The sequence below is a fragment of the Solanum dulcamara genome, chromosome 9 (genome assembly GCF_947179165.1).
Source record: "Solanum dulcamara chromosome 9, daSolDulc1.2, whole genome shotgun sequence".
Lineage (NCBI taxonomy): Eukaryota > Viridiplantae > Streptophyta > Magnoliopsida > Solanales > Solanaceae > Solanum > Solanum dulcamara.
The window spans coordinates 46,412,894-46,431,238 of record NC_077245.1 but is presented as its reverse complement, the minus strand read 5'-3'; the positions used below and the strand labels follow the sequence as shown (position 1 = coordinate 46,431,238).

Sequence of the window (18,345 nt, the reverse complement as noted above, 5' to 3'; positions counted from 1 at the left end):
AAGTTTTTGTTATGTCTTTTGTACTAACAAATACTTCTACAACTTTTATGGATTTGACGAAAAGGGTTTTCAATAAATATTTGGTTATGTTCATTATCATACTCATCAATAATATTTTTGTTTATTTTCATAGTGAGGAGGAGCATACTGATCATTTGAGGGTTGTGTTGCAAGTCTCCCAGGACCGATAACTCTTTGCTAAGTTTAGAAAGTGGTCGGTTGGTTTTCTTGGCCATATTTTTCCGATGAAGGTATTGATTACTCTGTATTTAGGGTACTTTTAATGCTTTAAAACTTAAGAATGTACATGTATTTTAAGCATATGTTAGCATGTTTGATGTTGGTTGTGCATATTTTGCAAGAAACTAAGTTGGAGAATTGATTGAGGAATCATAGCACTAAATGAAGGTAATTGTTGAGGTGTACGATCTCAAACTATGACTCTTCATTGGAAATACATATCATAGGTGTTAGTCGTCAAAGCAGAAGTGAAGGAACGAAGGATTAGTGAAGGAAACAAGCAGGTTATACGGCTCGTCCGCATTTTAATGAGGTGTAGCAGTCACTTGTGGCTAAAAGTTGTAAGTGGTGAAAGAAGGAAAGTGTCTACAACCCCAATTGACGAGTCGTTCTCAAGATAACGAGCCATAGAGAGAGGCCGTGAAGAAGAAGATGTCCTTAGTACAAGATGAAACAGTACAAGCTAGGTCTATGGCTCATCTGAAAGCTTACGATCCATAGAAACGAGTTGTGGACCCAATCTTAATTTTAGTCTCCTATGGTTTCCAAATGCATATTTATTTAGGAAAATTAGTCTATAAATACACTTCTTAGGTTCAAATTTTGGTATATACGTTTTTGGTTTGAGAATATAGCTTAAACTACTTTTGAACTTTTATTGTTAAATTCAGATTTTTGTTATCGATATTTTACGTTCGGATTTTATTGAAGATTTTTTGAGCTTTCACATTTTTCTTTGTAAGTTTATGATTTTCTTTAACTTAAATACTATTAAGTGTGAACACATAGTTATGAGTAGTTAATTTCACAACTTGGATTGTGGGAACCATGACGAATTTATGACGTAGAACTTAATAAAAAGTAATTCTTGAATAGTGTGCATTCATGTATTATTTTTCCCTTCTGTTCGATTGCTTTTTAACAGTGGTCAATGTTAGAACTTGCCTTATCGTTACATTCCAGATCAAGGAGGTAACAAATGGGAAAATAGATTAAACAATGAGATTTGGGGCTAATCATCCTTATCTAATTAGCTTGAACGGATAAAGAGATAGCTAAATCTGAGATCATAGGTAATGGTTAGTAAAGCATACACTCGTGGACAGATCAAGTTGATTAGTGAAATTTACCTATTTTCGGATCAAGGACTTAGGTGAACTTAACTTACCGATTCTACATGTAACACACAAGGAATGAATTACTAATAAAAAAGGTCTACTTAGTTAAGGATTCGCGGGGAACACATAAATCTCTAGTTTCACTTCGTATTGATTTAAACCACATTAAACCGTACTTTCATTCGTTGACGTTTGTTGTTTAACTTATTGATCAGTTTATAAAAAAAACCCTTATTTTCTCTTTTTACTAAAATAACTTGATTACTAAAATAAATAATAAATAATTGATCTAATGTTTAAACCATATTCCTCGTGGGATCGATCCTAACCTTCGTTAGGTTCAATATTTGATTAACGACCACTTTATGCTCCTAGTGCATGCCAAAAACAAGAAGTCAAGGCAATCCCTTCATTCCATTCAATCCCAAAATTAAAAGAGCACTAAGTAGTATGGTGAACAAGAACAATAATAACGAAGGACATGAACTTGGGGATGGCGCGGAATATCTTGAAGAGCAACATGAAAATGCATAACATCCTTTGAAACATCAATCGCAGAATGTCCTTAATAATCCAAAGGTAGCAAGGAAATGTCCTCCACCTAGAAAATGACCTGAATTCAGCATATGGAACAATTATGGGGTCCATTCTAATGCTTTTGGAACTACGGGTATGATTGTGTTACCTCCATTACCGCTAGGGACAAAGTTCAGCATTACTAGTAGGTTGATTCAAATGCTTCATAGTAAAGGACTGTTTTAAGGATTTCCATCCGATGATCCACACATTCATCTTCAAAGGGTGGCAAACATTTTTCAAAGCAATGTTGGAGACCCAGGATTGAATATGGATATCATTGGATTGCAAGTTTTTCGATTATCACTTACTGGAAAAGCTCCAATTTGGTTGTCTAATTATTGTACAACTCCATCACAACTTGGGATGAATTACACCTAGCTTTCACAGGGAAATATTTCCCATTATCCAAAAAGTTGAAACTAATTGACATAATCAATAATTTCCAACAATTACCTAGAGAGTCAATTTGTAGAGCGTGGGAGAGATTTGTAAAGTATTTACGAAGCGTGTCAAATCATAGGATAGAAGATGAATCACTTCTTGAGTGATTCTACCATGCACTTGATGATAATGGAAAGGATGTCGCTGATACCATGACTGGCGGAGTCTTTTTGGATAACACTTTCTAAGAAGCCGCATAGAAACTTGATCATGTTACGAAGACCAACAGAGTTTGGAGCGCTAGAGACACAAAAACTTCAAAAAACACTTTTTCTGTTCATGCAAATCAAAATCCTAACTTACAAAATGAAGATATAATTCAAGAGATGGCTCAATTAAAGACTAACATCAGGTTGGTAGTCAAAACCATGGAAAAAGAGAAAGTTAATGTAATTAACCATGAAAATATGGCACCAAGTTATGAAGATTATGTATATGAGGAAGCTTCATATTATGTGAATGATCAAGTGGGGGTTTTCGAACCAACGCCCAAGCAACCAATCAAGATTCTTGGCACCAAGGTCAAGGAAATCAAGGTCAAAACTATACCAACTTCAATCAACAGGGCCATTACAACCGCAACAATAATAACAATCATGATAGAAACTATAATGGCGAGAACGATTATAACTAAAATGGATAAATAATCAAAACCATGAGTCAGACAAAAAAGGTGATTAGAGAAGGAGAGACAACAATAATGGTGGTGCATACATCCCTCTCAGAAATTGAGATAGGGGATCCAGACTTGCAAGAATCGAAGACATGATGGCTAAGATGACGAAAAAGTATGATGCAACAGAGGATAATCTTAAGGAATGATCCAATAGAGGATAATCTTAAGGAGATACATAATGATCTTTCCAAAATGAATCAAAGAGTTGAATCACATTCTACATCCATAAATCTTATTGAGCAATAATTAGGGCATATTTCGTCATCTTTAAACCCATGCCAAAAAGGAATTCTCCCAAGTAATACAATTCAAAATCGAAAGAATGACATGCAATGCATGGAGGTGACCAACCGAAGTGGCATTCAAACGGTTGATCCACTTATGCCAAAACTGGAGGATGATGTACACGATGTGGTTGTTAGTGAGGATGAAACAAAAGGAAAAATAGAGGAAGAAGCAATAGGTGAAGATCTAATAACCAAAAAAACTAAAAAAGGAGATGCAAAACATGATAAGAAAGAAATCAATGCACAAGACGCTGACCCAAGTTCAATTCCAATGCCAAGAACTCCTCCTCCTTTTCTACAAAGATTGAAAAAAAATGAAGATGGAAAGTTCCTTAAGTTTATTTCCACGCTGAAATGACTTTCATTGAATGTTCCCTTGATAGAGGCGCTATAAAAATGCCGGTTTATGCGAAGTTCATGAAGGATCTTGTCACAACGAAGAGAATGGTAAGCTTTCAACCGATCGATAACTTGCATTATTGTAGTGCAATCTCCACTCTCTCCTTTGTGCAAAACAAAGAAGAACCAGGAGCATTCACTATCACATTACCATTGGGGTATTCAATTTCACAAAAGCATTGGGCGACTTGGGTGCCAGCATTAACTATATGCCGCTCGCGATGATCCGATAATTATCTTGGGAGCCCCTAAATCGATGTCAATGTGGCTCTTAATGGTAGATTGTACTGTGAAGAAGCTAGTTGGCATTATTTATGATGTTCTAGTGAAGGTTGAATCATTCATATTCCTTGCTAACTTTGTCATTCTTGACTATAAAATAGTCTTTGATGTTCCTATTATTCTAGGTAGACCATTCTTTGCTACTGGATGTGCTTTGGTAGACATGGAAACTGGCAAACTAAAATTTTGACTAAACAATAAAGAGACGATCTTTGATGTATGTCGAGCAAAGAATCATCACAATGATCTAATAGTTGTATCCGTGATTGATGTTGTCGATAATTTCCAATCAAACATATCTATTAAAGGGAGGTTAGTTGTTGAAACTTTAGCTTTTGTCATCATGAAATTTGATAAAGATAACATTGGAGAATATGATGAGATCATTTGTTCACTAAATGGCCTTGGGACTTTCAATCATGCACCCAAGAGACTCGACTTAGACTTGTAGAATAGAGAAACTCCGCCTGCAAAGCTATCCATCAAGGAACTTCCAACTTTGGAACTCAAAGAACTACCAGCTCACTTGCAATATGCATTCTTGGGACCCAACAACATGCTATTGGTCATAATAGCTGCCGATCTTCATCAAAAGCAAGTAGAAGCGCTTACATCTATCTTGAGGCATTTTAAAAGAGCAATAGGGTAGTCCATAGTTGACATCATTGGCATACCACTAGGCATATGCACTCATAAAATCCAACTCATGTCGTATTTTAAACCAAGTATTAAACACCAACGACGTCTCAACCCACTTATATAAGAGGTAGTTAAAAAGGAGATCATTAAATGGTTAGATGCTGGAGGTTTTTATCTAATCACAGATAGAAATTGGGTAATTCCTATCCAATGTGTACCAAAAAACTGTGGTATTACTGTAATGCAAAATGCAAAGAATGAACTCATTCCAATGAGGCTTATCACTGGTTGGAGAGTGTGTATGGATTATCGCAAGCTCAACTCATGGGCTGAAAAAGATCACTTTCTAATGCCTTTTATGGATCAGATGCTCGACCGTCTAGCTGGAAAAGGTTGGTACTGTTTTCTTGATAGATATTCGGGCTACAATCAGGGCTAAGATAAGACCACTTTTGCATGCCCATATGGGACGTTTGCTTTCAAAAGACTCCCATTCGGATTGTGTAATGCACTGGCTACCTTTCAACAATGTATGATGTCTATATTTTTGGACATGGTGGAAGATACAATTGAGGTTTTCATGGATGACTTTTCAGTGGTTGGTGACTCATTCAAGGATTGCTTGGCTCATCTCTAAAGCATACTAAAAAGGTGTGAAGAGTGCAACCATGTGCTAAATTAGGAGAAGTGTCACTTTATGGTGAAAGAGAGTATAGTGATAGGGACAAGATTCAAATAAACTAATTGACATAGATCGAGCAAAGATTGAGTTGATCACAAAGTTACCCCATCCCAGCTCCATAAAAGGTATTTAAAGCTTTTTGGGACACATCGAATTCTATCGCCGCTTCATCAAAGACTTCTCCAAAATAACATATCCTTTATGCAAACTACTAGAGAAAGACAGGAAGTTTGGTTTTGATGAAGCCCATCTAGAAGCATTCGAAGAGTTGAAGAAAAGGTTAGTATTAGTTCCTATCATTATTGCACCATATTGGGAGCATCCCTTTGAATTCATGTGTGATCCAAGTGGAGTAGCACTAAGTGTAGTATTAGGACAAAGGCATGAGAAGATTTTACATCCAACATACTATGATAGCAAAACCCTTAATATTGCTCAAAGAAACTACACCATGATCGAACAAGAGTTGCTTGTCGTTGTGTTATCCTTTGAGAAGTTTAGATCTTACCTGTTGGGCACAAAAGTAATTGTGTACACACACCATGCTGCATTGAGATATCTCATAGAAAAAAAGAATGCAAAAAAAGACTTATTCATTGGGTATTGCTATTACAAGAGTTCGACTTTAAAGTAAAAGACCGAAAAGGGACAAAAAAACAAGTAGCAGACCATCTCTCTAAGCTTGAAGAAGAGGTGATGTTAAAGTTGGAAGATGGAGTTGAGATAAATGAGACCTTTCCAGACGAACAAGTATTAGAAGCATCACATGACTTAATTCCATGGTTTGCTGCTGTTTCCAACCATTTGTCTAGCGATATAGTGCCATCCTATCAAAATGTTCATCAACGCCGCAAGTTCATGTCCGATGTAAAGAAGTTCTTTTTGGAAGAACCATACTTTTCCGTGTTTGTGCAGATGAGATTATTCTTTATTGTGTACCTGAAGTAAAGATGATGAGTCATTTGGAAACATGCCATTTATTCCCCATCAGTGGGCATTGTAGTAGTATTCGGATAGCCTACAAGATCCTACTATGTGGGTACTACATGCCAACAATTCATCAAGACGCTCATGATTTTGCCAAATCTTATGATCGTTGGCAAAGGGAAGGAGGAATTTCAAGAAAACATGAACTCCCAGTCACCCCTATTCTAGTAATTCAATTGTTCGACGTATGGGGAATTTACTTCATGGGACCTTTTGTGAGTTCAAGTGGAATGAAATACATCCTTGTTGCAGTTGACTACATTTTTAAATCGATTAAAGTTGTCGCACTTCCAAACAATAAAGCAAGGAGTGTCACCGCATTCCTTGAGCATAACATCTTCTCAAGATTTGCTACACCAAGTTCAATAATCAGTGAAGGAGGTTCCCATTTTTGCAATTGATTGTTCAAAGCATTACTTGAAAAGTATGAGGTTCTACATAGTGTAGCACGCAAACTGGTGGACAAGTTGAAGTCTCCAATCATGAAATCAAGCAAATACTTGCAAAGACGGTAAAAGCTAATAGAAAGGATTGGTCAAGGAAGTTTGATGACTCTCTATGGGCTCACCGCACTGCATTTAAGATGCTTATAGTTATGTCACCTTATCAACTTGTCTTTGGAAAATCTTGTCATATGCCCGTAGAGTTGGAACACAAAGCTATGTGGGCGGTGAATATATTACACATGGATTGGGACGCCGCATCAAAGCAAAGGATGAATCAAATAAATGAGCTTGATGAATTTCTCCTAAATGCATATGAGAGTGCAGCCTTGTACAAAGAAAGAATGAAGAAATATCAAAACCAAAAGATTGAAAAGCTAACATTTGCACCGGAGACTTGGTCCTTTATTTTCAACTCAAGGATGCATTTATTCTATGGCAAACTCAAGTCTAAATGGCTGGGACCAATTAGAGTGAGTTAAGTATTTCCACATGGTGCAGTTGAGATAGAAAAAAAGGATGGTACAAAGCTCAAAGTTAATGGTCAACGAATCAAAGCATACATGGGCACATAGGATGAAATCAAAATCGTGGAAGCGTGGAAGTTTAGTGATGTCTGAGTAACTAAATATATCCACATCATGCCGCAACGTTAAATCATGTGCTGTTTGGAAGGCAACCCAATTTAGTCATGTACTTTTACTTGTTAAATTTTACGATAACTTATACTTTGTCAAGGTCCGTGTCAAATAAGTGTAACAAAAAGCATAAAAAAAATAGGCCAAAGGTTGAGTACGTGCCCATGCGGACTTGGAAATAGTGGAAACAGAAGGGAACTCAGAAAGATACATGAGTCCAGTGTAATGGTCGTAGTAACTTATATGGCTCGTAAACTTGACTCTCAACACCAAATTGAATACAAGAAGCAGTTTTAAGTCTACGAGTCTACTCTATTACCCATATACATCTCTATGGCTCATAGCCTAGAATAAAATAAAAGATATTTGAAACATTACAAGAATTCTTTCTCTTCTCTTGAAAATAAACCTCATTAAATTCCATCATCAGCGCACATAATTTGAAACTCAAAACTGTCCAAAATTCAAAAACCACAACTCATTGAGCATCTAGGAATATCAAAACCAAAGTCTGTCCCATTTTGATATTCTGAGGATTTCCTTCTTTCTTGTGGTAAGTTGATCTTTTAGTAATAGATTTCATGTTTACATTGCTTACATAGGTTTGACACAATTGAAATGCATTAATTAGGATTCTGAGTTGAAAGAAATTTTATGCTTAATCGACTACATAGGGGTGATTGAATTGGTTGCGTACGTTCATTATCTGAACTTGAAAATCTCCTAGGCGGGGTGTTCTATGAGTCATAAACAATTCTATGAGGCATAATTCCCCCTCATCAAAGGAGATTTAAAGTATAGTTGGTAACATTTCTAGGTACAGAAGAGTATGAGTCTACTTATGACTCATATATTATTATACATCTCGTTTGTATGGCTCGTCAATAGAACATGCCAATTGCTAGAGTGTGGGGATTATTTTGTGAGGTTTTTGGTCTATTAAAATGATAACTGGGAGTACTGGGTTTTGTTGAAATTGTGCATATGACTCATTAACAATAAACAAACATGAAATTGTTCCTTTGAAATATATTTATCATCAATAAACCTTGAATGGTTCAAAGAAAGGTTATTTTACCATTCGTAGATCATCCTATGAGTCATAGTTACCCCTCGTAAATGACACCTCCAGATAAGAGGTTAAGTCTTCTCATTCACGAAGGGACACGAGTCTAAGTATGGGTTGTAGAGAAATCTACATCTCATTTATTGAAATGATCTAAAATAAATTGACAAATTCCTCTGGCATAGCACCGAGCCTATGACAGAACCTTACAGTTCGTATAAACCCCTATGGGTCCTAAGGCCCTTTCATAATCAAACTTCAGAGACTACACTTGTAGGTCTAAGTCTATGACTGAACCTTATGATCTATACATACTCCTATGGGTTGTAAGGCTCTATCGTAGAGGCCCTCTCTACCAATCCACAGAGGAAGTCAACCGAAGTGGTGGTGCATGTCTGAGTTTCTAGAATTTTACAGAATGGGGCAAAAGAGAAAAGATCATCAGAATTTAAGGAGTCCCATTACTGAGAACCCGGGCATGATCACAACCAGGCTGAAAGCATTTCATGAGATTAATGACTTGTTTCATCGTCACCGACTAGATTGGATGGCTGAGCCCCCGAGAGTTACAATAATAACATTTTCTGAGATTTCTATGCTTCATACGTAGCCACAATCAAGAAGTTGTCTCCTTCCAAAGCAATGGAACTAGAGAAGCCAATCCTTTTGACCACATTAGTTCGAGAGATCCCAGTTAGTCTATCCGAGGATACTATCTAATGTATCATCTATTACCCAAACTCTCCACTAGAAACCCCGACAGTGAATTTTGATTAGAAAATAAAGGTAGTTCATGATAAAAATGTTATGCAAGATCCGATGCAACGTGAGGAGCTACTTAGATGGGTAGCAGATTTTATAAAGGAGCATAGCATCGCAGCATATTGGGTGTCACACTCGACAGTGATCAAGAAGGCTTTATTGAACTTTGCGGCTAAGTTTTTGTGGACCATTGTTATATACCGAATATGTATGACCAATACAAACAACTTTTCTATGTTTGATGGAGCCATACTCGTAGCGTTCCTAATGGATGGTTATACGGTAGATGTGATGAGTATCATTATTTAAGGGATTCATAAGTGGGCAATTCAGTGGAACACCACGATCCCTTTCCCGTGCCTTATGTTTTCACTATGCAGGGATTCTATAGTTCCAATGATTGTCGGGGTTGATCTATTGATTAGAGTGAACTGAATTACAGACCTAGGGCTCATTAAAGGTAACACAAACCCAGTTAGACGGCAGTATGTTCCCTTTCCATAGATGCAACTATCAGAGTTAGTGCATGTTCCAGTACTTGTGAAAGATGATGTAGCAGCTGCTCTGGACCAATAGCCATGTTCTGTAGAGCCATATGGAGGTTGCCTCGGCTATTTCGGCAACTCTTCTATCAACTAGTTGTGACCAAAGCACAAAGGCTTGGCCGCCATTTCAGCTGAGGCTCTACATACTATGATATAGTGGAAAGTACAGACCGAGGCCCAAATTGTCCAATTGATGCAACAACTCAAGCCATCGGTCTATAAAGCCATCACCGAATTAGAGGAGTGTGTGGTAGCAAATTTTTAAGATGTTTTGGATGATCAAGAGCAACAGATTCAGGCACGTATTGATACCTATATGCTGAGGTTGAACATGAGGTAGCAAGCCTCATTCAGTGCTAACATTACTGCCATTCAAATTGAGATAGGAGCAGTCCATGAAGAGATCACATCCCTAGCTACACTAGCCCCTATATAATTTGCTTTACTTTTTGTTCAGCCACCGCAGTTATTTGATTTATTTATGGTTGATGAGTTTGAGTTGGTCCAAGATAAAAGACCCCGTAGTGAGGATGCCACTTTAGATAGGGATGAGGCAAGAAAGATAAAAAGAAAGGAGCGCCAAGAGGTTGAGGAGGCCACTCGGGTATCTATAGTGACCGAGGAGATACAACGAGAGGAGGAGAGGTTGCGTGCTCTTAGAGCTTCGAGCTCCTATGTTGACACTCATGATGACGCACAGACTTCCGTGACACCACATGCTGCTGCACCAGGATCCACACATACGGACCTTGATTCCACTATATAGATCGGCGCTTAGGCACCACAGGTTCTTTTCCCTTTGCTCCTTATTGTTTTTACAATTTTTTGTACTGCATTGAGGAAAATGCAAGGATTTTTAAGTAGGGTAGGGTGTTTATAAATGAATGCATGAGTATCTAGGTAAAGTCTGAGTATCCTAGACACTCGACTAAGTCCTTGGGATTTTTTTTCATTTGTTCCTTTTCCCCAAAGGACCTTTTTAATTTATGTTGAACCGGCATGTTTAGGATGTAAATGTAAAATAAGAGTACGGATCTATGGCATGAAGGTAGATTTTAAATGAAAAAAAATAAACCCCCTCTGAAATTTTCTTGAATTGCTGTGACTGTTTCTTTGATAGATTGACTATGTGAGATATTTGTGTGATATGATGTAAACGAGTATGATAACACATGACTTAGACTAAAATATTAACCAAAGATTGATGATTGACAGTGAAACTTAGTTCCATGTTTGTGTGAGGTATTTGTGTGTTCGGACTGTTTGGGCCAATGAAGAATTTGCCCCATTGGTCATACTATGATGATTGAACTGTTGATTTGTAAAGGATCATAGGCCATGACTTAGTCCACTTAGCCTTAAAAGAACCAACCAAACAGTGTTTTACCCTTTGAACCAAAGATATAAGCTTCTAAAAGACCTTTTTAAATTAAATAAACACGTGCTTCAAATACCCCTAATCCAAATAGTAATCCCTTGTTTTGGTCCTAGTCCCTCCTAAGATAACGTACACCTTAACTCAGGCTAAAAGCCTAAGTTGAGAGATGCTACTACTAGAGGAAAGTGAGAAGAGAAGGGGTGTGAGAAATGAAAAATAAAATAGAGAAAAGGTTTGAAAAAGTGATGTGTGAAAAAGAAGAAAAAGGTGGTTGGATAAAACAAATAAATGGTTTGGAAAGAGTTAGCAAAGAGAAGGACAAAGCATAAGAAATATGTACAAACAAAAGCCACACCTAAGGCGAAAGCAACAAGCGAACACAAATAGTGCAAAAAGTGTGGGTTTGAAAAGGTGGAACTCAAAGTTGATAGAGTGTTTGAGGAGGGCCGAAAGTCACTAAAATCTAAATGTACTACACCTGCCCCCGAGCCTACTTTACAAGATGAAAAAGTCCTAGTGATCCTAGGTCAACAGTTCAAGAGTTTAAGTATTGAAAATAAGGGAAAGCCTATGGTATTCTGCATGAAATTCTAAATTTCATTTGTGAGCGTGAGTATTTTCCCACATCCCTGAAGTTTAAGGAATAAATGCAATTCATGAGTGAAAAAAGGGACTTCTTTTCAGTGAGGGAACAAGTGGCATTGATTAAATAATCGTGAAAACAATGAATGTTGTTTTTGGCATGTTAAGTGTCTATTGGTTTTGAAGTGTCTAGCTTTGAACTACATATAAGTTAGTCTTATTTGAAATAACGGTTGCAATAGTATCATGTATGGAAATTGGAAAGGGTCGGGAGTTAATAGCCTATGATTGTTGTACATTCTTAAATCTTTATTTGCATGGAGTCATTGTAGTATAGTAGTGTCGCTTGAGGACAAGCTACCATATTATGTTGAGGGTGTTTATGTACCAAGTATTTAAGGTACTTTTAATACTTTAAAACTTATAAATGTGCATGTATTTTAAGGATATGTTAGCATGTTTGATGTTGGTTGTGCATATTTTGCAGGAAACTAAGTCGAAGAATTGATTGAGGAATCATAGCGCTGAAGAAAGGTAATTTTTGAGGTCTACAAGCTCAGATTATGATTCATCATTAGACATACGAGTCGTAGGTGTTAGTCATCAAAAGAAGCAGTGAAGGAAGGAAGGAGCAGTGAATAAAATGAGCAGGTTATATGGCTCATCGACATTTAAATGAGGTGTAGCAGTCAGTCGTGGCTAGAAGTTGCAAGTGGTTAAAGAAGGACAGTGTCTATGACCCCAATTGAATAGTTTTTCTCAAGATAACGAGCCATAAAGAGAGGCCATGAAGAAGAAGAAGTCCTCAGTGCAAGAAAAAAGAGTACAAGTTGGGACTACGGCTCGTCTAAAAGCTTACGACCCGTAGAAATGTATCGTAGATCCAATCCAAATTTTAGTCTCCTTATGGTTTCCAAATTCATAGTTATTTAGAAAAATTAGTCTATAAATGCACTTTTTAGGTTCAGATTTTTGTATGTACATTTTTGGGTTTGAGAATATAGCTTAAACTACCTTTGAACTTTTATTCTTAAATTCAGGTTATTGCTATCGATATTTTACGTACGGATTTTATTGAAGAGTTTTTGAGATTTCACACTTCTCTTTGTAAGTTTATGATTTCCTTTAACTTAAATACTATTAAGTGTGAACACATAGTTATAAGTTGCTAATTCCACAAATAGGGTGGTGGAAACTATGAAGAATTAACAATGTAGAACTTAATAAAAAGTAATTCTTGAATAGTGTGCATGCATGTATTGTTTTTCCCTTTAGTTCGATTAATTTTTAATGGTGTCCAATATTAGAACTCGCCTTATCCTTACTTTCTGAATTAAGGAGGTAATAGATGGGAAAAGGGATTAAACAATGAGATTTGGTGCTAATCATCCTCATCTTATTAGCTTGAACGGATCAAGGGATAGCTAAAATTTACCAATTTGCCGGATCAAGGACTTACCGATTCTACATGTAACAAACTAAGAAATAATGACTAATAAAAAAAGTCTAATTAGTTAAGGATTCGTGGGGAACATATAAAACCCTAGTTTCAGTTCTTATTGATTTAAACCACATTAAACCGTACTTTCATTCATTGACATTCATTGTTTGACTTATTGATCAGTTTATAAAAATCCCCCCTTGTTTTTCTTTTTTTACGAAAATAACTTAATTACTAAAGCAAATAATAAATAAGTGATCTAAAGTCTAAATCATATTCCTCGTGTGATCGACCCTAACCTTTGTTAGGTTCTATATTTGATTAACGATCACTTTATGCTTTTTTAGGGAAGTGTAATATGAGCGTATCAGGTATTATGGTAGATCTTAAGAGATAAAGAATAGTCCTAGAGCTTTGTCTCCTTTTTATTTTCTAAGTTTCTTTTGCTTAGAAAGTTATTGTAGGAAGTTTATAGAAAGATTCTCTACCATTGTATCAAGGATGATTTTGTGTTCTCGATGTTGATGAATTTAGTGAAATAATATTTTCTGAAGCTCATAATTTCTGGTGTTCTATTCATCTAGGATCCACAAAGATGTATCGAGATTTGAGGGAACTGTATTGGTTGAATGGCACGAAAAAAATATAGCCGAGTTTGTGGATAAGTGTCCAACTTTTCAACATTTGAAGGTTGACAATAAAAATTGAGAGGTTTAGCTCAATTCATATAGATTCCTACTTCGAAGTGGAAAGACTTGAATATATAATTCATTACAGGTTTGCCTCGTACTTGTAGGCAACATGATTTGATTTGGGTTGTCATTGATCGAATTGATTAAGTCTATGCATTTTCTTCCCATTAAGACTTCTTATTCAGTCGAGGATTATGCTAGAATTTACATACGAGTGTTGGTTAAGCTTCATGGTGTTCTGTTATCTATCATTTGGGGATGAGGTACTCAATTTATATCTCAGTTTTGAAGGTTATTCCAAAAGGGTTCTTGGTACTCAAGATAGGCTTAGGATAAGTTTTCACTCACAAAATGATGGTTAAGCTGAGTGTACTCTTCAGTATTTGGAGGATTTATTGAGGGCTTATGTAATTTACTGGAAATGAAATAAGGATGATCAATTGACATTGATTGAAATTTCCTATAACAACAGTTACCATTTGAGGCTTTATATGGTAGGAGGTGTAGATCTCATATTGGATGGTTTAAGGTTGGTGATGTTTCTTTGATAGGACCGAGTTGGTTTATGAATCTATGGAAAAGGTTAGACTCATTAGAGAAAGGTTAAAGACTTCCCAAAGGTGACAAATGTCCTATTCAGTACTAAAGAGAAGAGAGCTTGAATTTGATATTGATAATTGGGTCTGCTTAAAAATATCACCTATGAAGGTTGTGATGAATTTTGATAAAAAAAAGGGAAGCTTAGTCCTTGATATATAGGTCCATATTAGATATTGAGTGCTATGGCAAGGTAGCTTATAAATTATATTTGCCTTCGGAGATAGGATTGGTGCATCCGATGTTCCATGTTTCATTGTTGAAGAAGTCTTGAGGGTGATTCTACATTTATTGTGCCTTTGAAAAGCATTGGTGTGAAAACAAATCCATCATATGAAGAAGTTCCAATTGAGATTTTAGATTTTCAAGTCCGGATGTTGAGAAATAAGGATGGTGCATCCTTGAAGGTTCTTTGAAGGAACCAACTAGTTGAAGGTTCTACATGGGAGGTCGAACCCGATATGATATCTCGTTATCCTTATCTCTTTCCTTCCGTTGCAACTTGAGATATTTAGTTCCTTTATGTTCACTACTTCTAATACATACATTTAAGTCACTATAATGTTTTTGCATGGATGCACGTTCATGAAATGAGTTTTAAAGTCATGTTTTAGCTTGGGGTTGATTTCTCCTTGGTCTTATGCTTTTTGATGTGTCATTGCATTCATGATGGGTTGTTAGATCTCCTTCCCTCCTTTATTCATGCTGCTTGTGTCCTAATCAAGCACCAATATTCCTAAGGGGTAAATATTGTAATACCTTGAAAGTTGAAAAGCCAAACAAAAGAGAAATCTCAGAAAGAATTGCAGCTTTTGGAACTTCACAAGTCCCTCACGGATTGTATAAAAGTTCACGGTCTGTGGAGACCAACCATAGAATATACCCTTGTTAAATTTGGAAAAGTTGATTTATGTGGAAGGTCATATGGTCTGTACTAGGACCCAACCATAGAAAAGGACACTAGAAAGTGGAAAAAGAAAGAGCGTATAAGGACCCTCATACAGACTGTTAAAGGAACCACAACCCGTATAAGGTCCCGTTGGGTGATCAAGAAAAAGGGAAAACCAAGGATAGGTTTAGGACAGTGTTTACGACCCATGAAGGAGTTGAATATAAGGTCTCCTATATAAGCTATCCACTAGTAGGAAAAGTTCCATGGACACTTATACGGTCCGTAAGAAGTTATACGGACCGTATAGGGGTACGTGTAAAGTGGTCATTTAGTGATTTTTTAGGTGTAATTTGGAATTTTCCCACTCTTTTGTATTAAATACATGGAACTTTTTAGAGTATCTTCCTAAACTAATAACTACCCAAATCCCTCCTTTAACCCCTCATTTTCTCAGAAACACTGCCAACCAAAATCTTCTCACTAAAAGAATTCTTTCCAAGGTTTCAAGTTCAAGCTAGGGTTCAAGATTCAAGTCAAGTACAATGTCCATTATTTCTAAGGCTCTTATTTTCATATATGAGGGAATTCACCAATGGATTCCATTCATCTACAGGGCCCCAAAGGAACTCAATTCTCTTAATTCAACTTCACCAAATTTCAAAGGGTTCCATGTCAATTTTTCATGGGTATTTCTCAATTGATTTCAATTAATTTTACTATTATTTATTATGCATGAATTTACTACAATACATGATTTTAAATTGATTCACATAGACACATGCATCATGCTATGCTATTCAATGACGAACTGTGAATTTGATCATAGATTTTATGAAGGTTTTTATTAACAATTTTATAAAAACCTATAAATTACGTTTAAAGTATGATTTTAAGTATGAATGAATGAATTGCGAAAGATTTTCTCACAATATTAATAAATCATGATTTATATGCCTAGAAAGGTAAATTCTTATATGAATAAAGTTATGAAATCATATTTTAAGGATCTATGCTTATGATGTATTTTATGAATGGGGAATGGTAGATATTTTCCTTTCCTAATGATAGTGATTTAATTATCACATTGAAATTAACTTAGAACCAAGAGGGATTTTTAGTGGAGACTTGGTAACGGAGTCTTTAGTAGAAACCCCTACTCCCAAACTATAAGCCCTCGTAGGTTTTACTCGATTCGCTTAGTTAGTGATTCTACATATAGCACATGATGATGATTATGAGTCTACCTTGAATTTAGCCTCTCTGTTCTTGATATGGGAGTTACATCAGATTATATGTTATAGCTCACATAATCTTAAAAAACAATTTATGGTTAATATCCCACAAAGTAACTATGTTTTTTTCTTATAATCTCTGAAATATTGTTTTCATGATGCATTGACCTTATTATATGCTCTTTATGTTTTAATTCATTCTTTTCAAGAATATTTGGTCATGTATCACATGTTCATATTGATTATGTCTGCTTATTCACAATTATGCATATTTCTAACATACTTAATACATTCCATGTACTAAGACATATTCCATGTACTTACGCATACTTTTGCTTATATGGTCTCATAATATAGGTCATGACGTCCCGGTCGTCAATGTGGCTATTTTGTGATCTATTCTACTTTGCTATTTCGGTGAATCTTCATGTTTCGAGGGCAAACCCATCATGTTATTTTTCTATTTTCATACTTATGATTCTTTCATTATGTTTGGTGATCCAGTATCTTTTCCTATGCCCCGTCTAAAGTTAGTAGAGGCATATTTATACTCTACGAGTATGTTTAGTTTATTTTGACTTTATTTGTTGTATTCTCTATATACCGATATTTCTATGTAGAGACTATTTCTGCACACTGAGTTTACCTTCTATTTTATGCTTTAATTATCATGTTATGTATTCTAAGAGGATTGGTTGGAGTACTTTGGGATTCTAATCGCCATGTCACGTCTAGTGCATAGCTTCGGTCGTGATAGACCACTTCTAAAATCTTGTGGTGGACACTTATATATCTTGGCTGCAAAAGATTACTTTTTATAACTTGTGGAAGTTATAGATCTTAAAGAAGTGAAAAAGGAGATTGTTGCAAATTTTATCCGTGTAAATATCATTTATTTCTTTAGCATCCTTCGCTACATAATAACAGACAATGACAATATGTTTGCTAATAAGTCGATAAACAAAATTTGTGATCTCTTTTATTTCAAGAAGCTTAAATCTTTCTGTATCATGTCTCAAGAAATGGTTTAGCTGAGGCATTACATAAGACTGTATGCAATTTGTTGAAGAAAGTAGTCTCCAAGTCCAAGTGAGACTAACATGAATGAATGGAAGAAGTATTTTGGGCATATCGGACTGCATACAACACAACAACTCAGGAAATCCCATATTCACTTGCTTTTGGAGTTGAAGAAGTCCTACCACCTAAGCGTCAAATACCTTCCTTAAGTCTTGCTATCCAAGAAGGGCTCACTAAAATAAAATACTCAACTATGTCTTGCCTGGTTAGAAACACTTGATTAAAAGATGCTATAAGCTCAATAAAATCTTGAATGTTATCAACCACCTCTATAAGAACCCAAAAGTTGGAAAAACCTAGTATGAGAAAAAAGAAAATAATTATTGATAAATGCTGAAAACTAGCACCAGGTGATGACCACGAAAGGCAATCACGAGCCGTGGTACGCACCATGCCTCATGGAAGAACATCATGATAGAGGTTGTGAAACCCAACCTGTAGGGAAGGGACCACGAACTATGGTGAGCACCACAGACCATAGTGTCCTCCGTGGTGACCCCTCCCCTAAGGCCCCATAAAACATTCTAAGACAAGGACCATGGACGACCACCACGGGTAATGGAACTCTTAATGGCATTAGGGTTTTAGTCTCTTATTTGTGTCTTATTCATGGGTTCTTCCACACATGGAGCCCATATATTTCCCAAACTTAGAAATTCAATTTTAA

The 18,345-nt window shown here is 36.1% G+C and overlaps 1 pseudogene; it reads left to right on the top strand.

Moving 5' to 3' along the window:
• The first annotated feature begins 3,390 nt into the window (after positions 1–3,390).
• On the top strand, positions 3,391–10,550 carry LOC129903674 (uncharacterized; annotated as a pseudogene).
• The last annotated feature ends 7,795 nt before the right edge of the window (positions 10,551–18,345 follow it).